This window comes from Chamaea fasciata, unplaced genomic scaffold (assembly GCF_029207755.1).
Source record: "Chamaea fasciata isolate MVZ Bird 193981 ecotype frontalis unplaced genomic scaffold, bChaFas1.0.hap1 SCAF_14, whole genome shotgun sequence".
Lineage (NCBI taxonomy): Eukaryota > Metazoa > Chordata > Aves > Passeriformes > Sylviidae > Chamaea > Chamaea fasciata.
In genome coordinates this window covers 19741736-19752204 of record NW_027094099.1, presented here as the reverse complement: position 1 = coordinate 19752204, position 10469 = coordinate 19741736, and positions in this window count along the sequence as shown.

The window sequence follows — 10469 nt, the reverse complement described above, 5'->3', positions numbered from 1 at the left end:
TCTTCAGTGAGGGCACAGCCGTGCACAGACAGGCCAGCCCCTCAGTTGGGACCGTGTCACCTCTGCCTGAACCCCCCTCCACGACTAATTAATTTGTAATAATAAGCCATGTGCTTGTTTCCAGCTGTTTTGGGGGTGGGGGTTTTTTTTGAGTAAATGAATTTGTAAACAATTTGTGCTATTTTATCTGTCACTTATGCTCCCTGGATTTGTAATTTTAACGCATGACATCAGTTAATCACAATTCTCTTCCAGCAATAGTTTTAATTAAAACCACTTCCCCTTTTTTTTTTTCTTGGCTCATTCAGTGCTGTCACTGAGGGCTGCAAATGAGATCACAGGCTGGTGGTTGTTGTTGCTGCTGTTTTATATTCACCGCTGACGTTCGGAAGCGGGGAGGAGCAGGGATGGAGTAGGGAAGGAGCAGGAGCCCGCTGGGGCTGCCCATCCAGAGCTGCGGGACTCAGCGATGGCAGCGGGGCTGGAATATCCCGGAGGAGTCTGAGCGCTCCGGCACCGCCTTCCCCAGCCGTGGGGAGAACCTTTACCCGCAGCTCACTTCTCCTGCTGATTCCTGAGCCGGGAGCGATCCGCCGCTCCGCAGTGACCCTGCCCTGGCTGCGGGAATTCAGTGCGAGCGCCGGAGCTTTTGTCAAATCATGAGCCGTAATTGCCTCAACTTCACGGCCGGCATCACACGCCGCTCGCTACAGACACCTGATTCCCAAATCCATCCCCAAAACAAACAGCTCCGACACCCGATCTGCTGTTCAGATCCGCCGGTGCTCCGTGCCCTGACAACTCGCTAACGAGCTTCCCCCAGCCGCCAAGCGCCGGGATGAGCCGGGATGAGCCCTGACAGCTGCTGCTGAATCCGCAGCGGTGCCGGGATCGCAACACGGATCCCAACCCGGGTCCAAACCCGGGTCCAAACCCGGGTCCAAACCCGGATCCAAACCCGGGTCCAAACACGGGTCCAAACCCGGATCCAAACCCTGGTCCAAACCCGGATCCACGCAGCCTGGTGCTGACGGGGACAAGCCATACACGGAGTGTCCGGGGGTGTGCATCAGCCTCGGTGCTCTGCAGCCCAGCCTGGACCGAACCCCACCGACGCCGTGTCCTCCCTTCCCGAGGCGGCTGCGGCACGGCCGGTGGCCCCAGCCTGCCGCTCCCGATGACGGGGGGAGGCATCACTCGGCCCCCCGAGCCCTGCTCCTGCATGGGCTGAGCCTGGGCCAGCTGTGCCAGCAGATGTGCCCGTGTTCTGCCCGTGCCGTGCGGGGCTGCCCCTTCCCCGGGCACCGGGAGGGGTCCCACGGGAGGGGTCCCACCCTCCGAGCCCCCCACCCTGTCCCTGTGCGGGGCTGCTGGGGCTGCCTCCGTCCGTCACGGGCACATCCAGGGTACTGCAGGGTCCTGCCACCCCGTGCTGCCAGCACTGTGACCGCCCCTCCAGCTGCCCTGGTCCCAGACTTACTTTTCCCGTGGATATTTAATTTGGGCGGATTAATTTGTTGGGATTTTTAAAAATCTCCCTTTTCTCTGAACTGCGTTTTAGTTAGCCCAGGTGCAGCGATGCCGAGGTCAGATTTACACCAGCCCCAGCCCTGTGCCCGGCCCAGTGCTCCTGCTCGTGGTGTGCACACCGAGGGATGGATCCAACGGGTGGCATTTGGCATCCAGAACATTTTTAACTTGGAAAATGGGAAAAAAATCAAGCGATGACAAGCGTATTTATTTGTGCAGCCGACGCTGCCAACGGCTGGGGTTTAAAGGCGTATTTTTGCCATTTACTGAAGTCAGTTGGAACAGAGAGACCAAATCCAATGCGGTGACACCTCCGACGGCTTGGAAGGGCTCCTTCAGCTGCAGCAAAGCTCAGCAGGTTTGACATTTGAAACTCCCTCATTCCACTGCCAGGCAAAACCTGGGGCCTTTGCACTGTATTTTTCCTGCTGTTCCTCAGTGCAAGAATTCCTGCTTTTTCTGGTTTCACACCATTATGAACACACCAGCTCGGGAAAAAAAAAAAATCCTGCTGTAATGATAAAATTGGCTTTGGAATAGCAGGAATCTGGCTTGTCCATGTGGTGCCAGGCTCTGGGGAGCTCTTGGATACCAGGGCTGCAGTCATTGTGTCACTGCTCTGAACACAAAAACACCGGGAAAGTGAGATTGTAACGGATTGTTTGATGTTTGGCTTTTCAGGATTAATTCCTGAACCAAACAACAATCCCCGAGGTGCTGCCACAGGCAGGAGGAAACTCTCCCCTGTACACGCTCCCCCTCTGTGCTGCTTCTGCTCCCCAGAGCCTGCTGCTGGAAGGGATGGAGGTTTGTCCCCCCTCCCCTCAGAGCCAGCAGCCGGGGACACTCGGTCCCCCGGGTCCCTCCCCGCTGGCACAGAATCCTCCTCTCGTGGGTTCAGCCCGGGACAGTGGGAGCCAGGCAGGAAGGATGCAGCGGGGGAGGAATGCACTGGAAGGGATGTAGGAGGGATGCAGCAGGAGGGAGGGATGCAGAAGGGGTGTAGGAGGGATGCAGCAGGAGGGTGCAGCAGGAGGGGTGCAGCGAGCAGCCTGTGACCCTCTCCAGCGTCCTGCCCAGCTGCTGCCTCCGCTCCCCGGCCACTTTGCCTGGGATTCTCCTCCCGGGACTGAGGCAGGTCCTGGCAGGTCTGCGTGAGGTTGATGGCACCAGCCCTGGGGTGGGGGATCCATGGGTAGAACAGCTCCAAGCTGGGGAGCCACGGTGGGGGCTGAAGGCTCATTAGCCCTCATTAGCCCTCATTAGCAGTGGACCCCCAGGTGCTTGAGAGGCAATACCTCGGCACAGGCAGCATTGCTGGGGGTGTTCCTGGGTCCTTTTCAGGCATAAAAGGGGCAAACGCTGCCCAGGGTGTGCAGTGGGGTCTGTGGGTCCTGGGATGATTTTGGGGGCAGGCGATGCTGCTGCACAGGCACGAGCTGGGCATTCCCAGGGGAATCTCCCTCTGCAGCTCCAGCTGTGCATGGAAGATGATCAGGAGCACCAGTCCCCTCCTCTCGGAGGTGACCTCCAGTGCAGCCCGCCCGGGGCCAGGTGAGCTCTGTGCTGCTGGGGATGCTCGTGCTGGGCACGGCCGATGTGCCGGGGCAGCTGGAATGTGCTCCCAGGTGATGCCAACACCCGCCCTGAGCCCGTGCCCCGGTGGCACCTACTGCTCTCCTGTCCTGGGTTTTTGGATGAGCAAGTTAGAGGAAACAGGTCACTGCTGCTGAGGCTCCTGGGTTACATAAACACCGCTGAGTGACCCAGGTTGTGCAAGAGCCTGGCTTGCCTGAACCTGTGTTGTGGTTTGGAGGATCATGAAGGCAGCGACCTGCAAGCAGGTCAGCCGAGGTGAGATGTGAGGAAGAAATCCTTCCCTGTGAGGTTGGTGAGACATTGGCACAGGGTGCTCAGGGGAGCTGCGGCTGCCCCATCCCAGAACTGTTCAAACCCGAGCTGGATGGGGCTTGGAGCAGCCTGGGGGCCAAGCTGGGGGAGGATGTGGCCTGTGGACGCACAGCGGGTCTGTCTCTGAGTGCTCTGCCTCGGGAGGGATGCCTGAGAGCTGGAGGGCTCCCAGGACATGGGATCCTGCAGCCCATCGCCTGGGAGATGCAGTGGGGCTCCTGCAGGGTCCCAGGGAGAGAATCAGGGAGGGAGGGAGGGATGCCGCCGGCTCTGCTGGGTTTGAGCAGCTCTGCTCCCCCGGAGCCGCATTTTGCTGCCGCGAGCGCTAAACTAGGTCAGGCAGGACGAGCCGTACCTGTCCCTGCGGCAGCGCTCGGCACGGCACCGGCGCACGGCTGTCCCACCTTGGGGGCGCGGCCGAGGGTGGCACTGGTGACACTGGTGGCCGCAGCGAGCGCGGCAGCGGAGCGGGGCCGGAGGGTGCGGGCGGCTCCGAGTGCGGCAAAGCCCTCGGGCACCCTCCGGCAAAACCTTGGGTGCCTCCCTCCGCCGTGCCCGGCACAGACAGGCAGCGAGCAGATCCCCTAGAGCCTCTTCCTCCTCTTAGGGCTGAGCAACTCTTGCTAAAAACAGGGATTCTGCTATTTTAAATCCCAGCTCGCGGGATGATTCAGTGTCTGCTCAGGCAGACACGAGGCAATGAGGATGTTGCTCTTCAAGCCTTATTTTAGGGGGAACCTCTTCCTTCTGTGCTGAGTGTCCCCGGCCATGTGGTGAGATGGAAAAGCCCAGGACAGGGGACAGGGGCTCCCCTGAGCGGGGACCACGAGGTGCGGCTTTCCAGGAGGGGCGGGACGTGCTGACCCCTGGGCAGGATCACGTCTCCAAACCTTCCTTGTCAGTGGCCCGAGAAGCCTCGGGTGTCCCTGCAGCTCCGGCAGCCTCCTGTGCCCTTGGCGCTGGACCTTCCTGCCGAATTTCCATCGTCGCTGCTTTTCCTCGCCCTGTGTCTCCAGATGGGGAGGGGAAGGTGCTGGGGTGCCCCAGCCCTGGTCCCTGACCCCCCGCTCTCTGTCCTGGGGTAAAACCCTCCCTCCGGCTCCTGTCGGAGCTCCTACATGGATAATGTCACCGGGAGCAGTAGGCTTTAGTAGAAAATTCCCTCTTTCAGACGTGATTGATTTGGATTCCCCCCAGTCCTGGTTTCCAGGCACCAATGGCGCTGGAAACGCTCTCCTGGTGACAGAAAATCCATGGAAAAGCAGGCAGCCTGATGAAGTATTCATGGGGATTTTTATCACTGGTTTTTACCCGCTGCAGGAAAGTCAGCTTTATTTTTAGTGAATGATGGATCCAGCAGTAACATAGGAAAAATACTCCATGTCCCTTCGAGCTGCATGGGAGGCATTGGAGAGGGCCTGGGAATGGGAACTAAACAAACCTTCTTCTAAGTGTTTCCTGGCTAATTCTGGGATCCTTGGGTCCTGAACGAGGCTGTGGCTGATCCTCTGCTGCCCCAAGTGCTGCTGCCCGTGGCTCCCAGGCAGCTGAGCCTTCAGTGATTCCCACGGCCACAGTGTTCCCATCGGTTCCCTAATCCCCAACCTGCCTCTGTCCCAGAGAGAGCAGGAGAATGAATCACAGCTGATTAATTGGCCTTATCCAGAAGAATCTTCCTGAATTAGCAAATGTTTTGTTTTATTTGTTTCAATAATGGGCAGGAAAACATCCCTCAGTGCCCTGCAGCTGTACCCACGGCTGTGCCAGGATGACCCCCGGGAGCCCTGGTGTCACTGAGCCCTAACAGGACACTCACATCTGGCTTCAAATGATCTTAAAACATATTTCTGAGCCAGCCAAGCTCGGCCACTGCCTTCCCGGGGTGTTCCCACTGCCTTTTCCCCACGGGCACTGCTTGCTGCCCGGCCGGTGCAGAGATGTGCTCTGTCAGCAGCAGATGCTTAATCTGTTTAAAAATAAATCCATCACTCTCTTGTGACTGATGGGAATCTGTTACAGCAAATCCCACTGTAACATGGAACCCGGCCTCGGCCGCCAAACTTCGGCACTTTCTTCCTGCTGGGCTCCAGGGAGGGCTCGGGTCCCTCTGCTGTGGGTCTGGGGCAGCCCTGGAGCTCACCAGTCCCTGCCCGTGTTTGTGCCCCTTTCTGACACGGCCACAGGTAACTCCCAGCAGGGACAGAGGGACCTGGGGCCTGTCCTGGCCCTGACAGGGGTGACCTGTCTGTGGCCTGGTGTCCCAGGAGTGTGGGACAGCCGTGCTGTGGCCGTGGGGGTCCCCACCGTCCCCTTAGGGAGGATAACCCCAGTGCCCTGTGAGCAGCTCTGGGGGTGACTGCAGACCCTCTGCCCTGCAGCCAGCGGGGCCAGGGCTGGTTCAGTGAGTGACCCCGTGTGCTGCCCACGGCCTCCTGTGAGCCCTGTGAGCCCCTGTGCTGGGTGTCAGCTGCAGCCAGGCCCTGCTTCACCCCAACACAAGCCCTGCGGCCCCTGCAGCTCCCTGAGCCATCACCTCACAGCAGCTGCCCCAGGGTTTTGTCGTCTTCCCAACTGGCTGGTAGAGACACAGGGAGGAAGGATTTCTTGGTGTCAGCGAGGAATGAGTCGGTTCCAGAGAGCTGGATATTAAATCCTTAATTAGCGACAGACTTTGGTGGGCAGGAACCCAGCAGGGCCCCTCCCAGGAGTGCTGGCAGCAGCTCTGGCCTTGCTCCCCCAGGCTAATCCTGGTGGCCCTGGGGATTACCTGGGCTCGGACGCAGCGTGTCCAGCCCCAGGACGGATTGTCCAAGGTGATCCTGCCATGCCACCAGCACCTCTCACCTGGACATGTGTGCTCAGCTTGGAGCCAGGTGAGACACGGGGGATGGGGATGGTTGTACCTGATGATTCCTTGTACCTGTCGGGACAGGAAATACCTTTAAAATCCCGAAGCCTCGGCACTGGGGGTTCAGTGCTGTTCTGCCTGTCAGGTGGCAAATCCCACGCGTGACAGCAGGGACCTCAACCCACAGAGTGCAGCGTCACACGGTTACAGAACACCCTCTTGGGTTAGGGTTAACCCTCTTGGCCTCAACGCCCTCTGAGGGCTTGGAAAACACAGCAGTGCCTAAAAATACCCGGCTGCCAAATCCCTGCTGCGGGGGCAAGGTGTCTGTGGTACTGGGGTGGCCAGGGTGGGGATGCTCTGGCCACATGGCACAGGTGGGGTTCCCACCCCTGTCCTTGGTCCCTCGTGCCCCCAGTGTCCCCCTGTCCCTGCTGGCCGTGGCTCTGTGTGGGGACAGGAGACAGCCCGGGTGCTGGCCCCCAGTGTCTCCCTGTCCCTGCTGGCCGTGGCTCTGTGTGGGGACAGGACATAGGCGCTGGTGTGTGCTCTCCATGGAGGTGGTAACGACTCACAGTAGGCCGTGGCACACCTGGCTGTCCTCCTGCAGCCCTGGGGACACTGCAGGGGGTGACACCGGGCCTCGGGGGGCCGCAGGGGCTCGGGCTCCATGTGGGGGGCTTGTTGTCTTTGACCCCGGCCTGCCCCTGTCCCGGGATGGAGGTGATTGCCCTCCGTGCCCAGGTGCCAGGTGCTGTTGCTGTGTCACTGTCCCAGTGGAGCAGGGTGGTGCAGGGACAGCTGCGGCCACCAGGGATGCACAGGCCTGTCAGAGACCCCCAGCACTGGTGACCCCAGGGGACAGGCTGTCCCGTGGGAAGGGAAGCTGCCCATCACGGCCAGGCTGTGTGGAGACGGTCTGCGTGAGGCAGGCAGGGTCACTCAGTGCCATGGGAAGGGGTGACACCGTCAGTGCTGCTGTGCCTCTCGCTGTCCCACGCCCGTGCCAGGGTGACAGGGCCCAGCAAGCCCTGGCTTGATGCAGTGTGGGGAGGCAATTGTTCCCCTCCATCTCTCAGGAGAGGAAGCTGGCACCCCAGCCAGGAGCTCAGAGTGGTGTCGGAGCCCTCTCCATGGGCTCGGGAGCGAGTGAGAGCTGCTGGCATAAATTACCAGGCTGTCATCCCTGGTGCTGAGATTCCCAGGGAACAGCTTAGCGGTTCAAAGGGCTGCTGAAACAATTTTGCATCGCATGATCACAGTCGCGGAGCTGTGACATTAAAAAATGTCAGCAGTGAGGTGATTTCTGCAGCAGGGCTGCCCGCGGCCGCGGGGCCTGGGCACAGCCAGCGGCTTTGGTGCTAAGTGACAAATTGCCCTAATGAACTCGCAGGCTCCTTGTGCTGGGGAGGAGCCCTGGGTTTAACATCCTGTGCCCCCCAGCACTGCATCCGAGCGGCGCCGAGCCCGCTCGGCTCCAGTGGGACCCGAGGGATGGGAAGTGACACCCGTGCTGGTGGTGGCGCTGGTGGCACTTGTCCAGCCCGGCATGGAGAGGATGCAGCCACCGGCCTCAGTGGGTGTCCCGCCTGCCCTGGCTGCGCCACCAGATCGTGTTTTAGCCCCAAAGTGACAGAGTGCTCTGGGTGGGAGCACCGAGAGACTCATCCCGTGCCTCACCCGTGGATCAGGGCAGGGGACCCAAACAGCTCCTGGGTGTCACCTCCCTGCTCCTCCCTCCTGCTTCAGCTGTGCCCTGGGCCCCTACAGCCCAGCACTGAGTGTTCAGAGGTGTCTGATGGTGACTGTCCCCTCCCAGGGCTCCCCCACAGCCTCCGCTGTCCAGAGCAGCGTCCCAGCCCCTTGTTCTCCCCTGCTAGCAGCCCTGTGCCCCTGGCTGCTGCTGCAGCTCCTGCTCCCTCCGCCTGTGCATCCCACAGGAACCACTTCCATGTTTGTTTAGCACCTCAATGAGGAGCAAAGAAACCACAGCAATTAAAGCACTTGGAAGCGCTGGCAATCTTCGCTCTGGGCAAACTCCCTGCCCCACAGCCTGCACACCGAGGCTGACTGCTGGCTCTCAGAGGGCTGAGGAGCACTTCCCTCCCCTGCTGGGCCAGGAGGGTGACACTGCAAACACCTCCCCACTGATCGCTGCCGTGTCACCCGCAGGAAACAAACCTCCCTTTGTTCCAGGAATCAAACTTTCCAAGGCCTGAGCCCTGGAAGCTCTCGGTGATGTTCCCATCACCCTCTGTGTCTTCCAAAGGGAGCCTGAACTGAGCCAACACTGTTGGGAAGTGCAGGGGCTGTGCCTGGTACCAACCCCAGCACAGTCCGACGCTGCCTGTCCCCAGGGAGTGCTGCTGCCCTTGGGGCAGTGGCACCCTCACCCTGTGAGCAGTGGGCACACCGGGCCTGTCCCTGGGCACACTCCATCCCCAGGTACGCCCCAGCACACCCCAGGCACATCCCCGGGTCTGGTCTTGGGCTTGGCAGCTCTGGGTGTCAGGCAGCTCCCGTCCAGTACAGGAATTATTGGCAATGCCCCCTTCCCTTCCCACTATTTCATCCAGGGTTTCGCAGGCTGCCACAAAGGGTCTCTTTCTGTGCCACTGCACTGCTCCATATGTGACAGCCTTGGCACAGGAAGCACCTTCTGCTTCATGCTGGGACCCATCTCACCCAGGCGAGGCTGCAGCCATGAAATGGGATGTAGCACCTCGCTGATGAGGCTGGAGAAACGGAAAAGGAGAGAGCCCTGGCCATGGAGGGGAGCTGTCCGTGCTGCTGGGAAAGCCCTGGAGCTACAAACCTGCCAGCAGCTGGGCACAGGGGCACACTCAGCCAGGGACACAAGTGGGAGGAGAAGGGAGCAGGGGCAGTGGGTGTCCCCATTCCCACTCAGCCCCTCTCTGGCACTGACCCGGTGACAGCAGGCCTCGGGCCGTGTCCCCTGAGGGATGGGCATGTGTGCCAGCAGTGCCCAGGCCAAGCAGCTCCATCCTGGCAGTGCCAGCACCCTTCCCAATTCCAGCCTGTTCCCTCCCGTTCCCATGGCAACCTGTGACCTCACTGGGTTCCTTGGAGCTCTGCCAGCGTTTTCAGCAGAAATAAGGCCAGTGACCAGGGTTGTCCTGCTGTCCTCCCTGTCTGTCGGGGGTCTGTCACACCTGGGGCCCAGGTCAGGGCTGGCTCTGCTGCGGGGCTGATGTGACTGACACATTGTATGTGTCACACGGTGCCCGTCGCTGTGGCATCTGGCTGTCCCAGCAGTCCTGGCTGGAGGAACCCCTGGGGTACAGGGGACCCCAGGGCCCTCCCTGCCCTGCACAGGCTCCAGCTGCAGCCAGTGCCCAGTTTTCCCAGTGCCCCGTTTTCCCAGTTTTGCCCTGCTCGGCAGAGCACACAAGGTCAGGATGGAGAAGAGGGATCAAGAGCGAGAAAAAGAAATAAATGGAGAAACTGGTCCCTCTGCTCTGCCTGGTGGTGCCACTTGCCTCAAGGTCCTCCCCTGCCTAAGGGTCCCTTTTGGCCTGGGATCCACTTCCCCATCTGGGTCCCTCCTGGCCTGGGGCTCCGGGGTCCCATCTGCCCGGGGTCCCTCTTTCCCTTGGGGCTCTGTGTGCCTGCAGGTGTCCCCAGCTCTGGCCCGGGGCTCCAGCTGTGGGGAGAGTTCTGTGCCGGCCCGCGGGTCCCACACGCGCGGGGTTCCCTGTCGCTCTGGGGGTCTCTCTGGATGCGGGCTTCCCCCTGGTTCTGGGGGTCTCTCTGGCTGCGGGCTTCCCCGGCGCTGCTGCCGGTGACGGTGCTGGCGGCGGCCCCGGCATCCCGCGGCCCGGGGGCGGCCCCGGCGAGCGCAGCGCGGCGCGACCACCCCCGCAGCCGGCGGCAGGGAAGGAAGGAGGCAGGGAAGGAAGGAGGCAGGGAAGGAGGCACGGGAGAGCGGCAGCGCAGGAGGGCCGCGGCTCCGCTCGGCTCGGCGCGGCTCGGCGCGGCTCCGCTCGGCGCTGACGGTCCCCGGTGCCGCCGCCGTCACTCGCCCCGCCCGTGCGCGGTTCGGCGCGGCGGGTGCGGGACGCGGCGCTCGCCGGGCACGGCCGGGGGCTCAGCGGGGCCGGGCCGCGGGATGAGCGCCCGGCAGCTCCCCGGGGGCAGCGGGGGCCGCTGATGCTGCGGG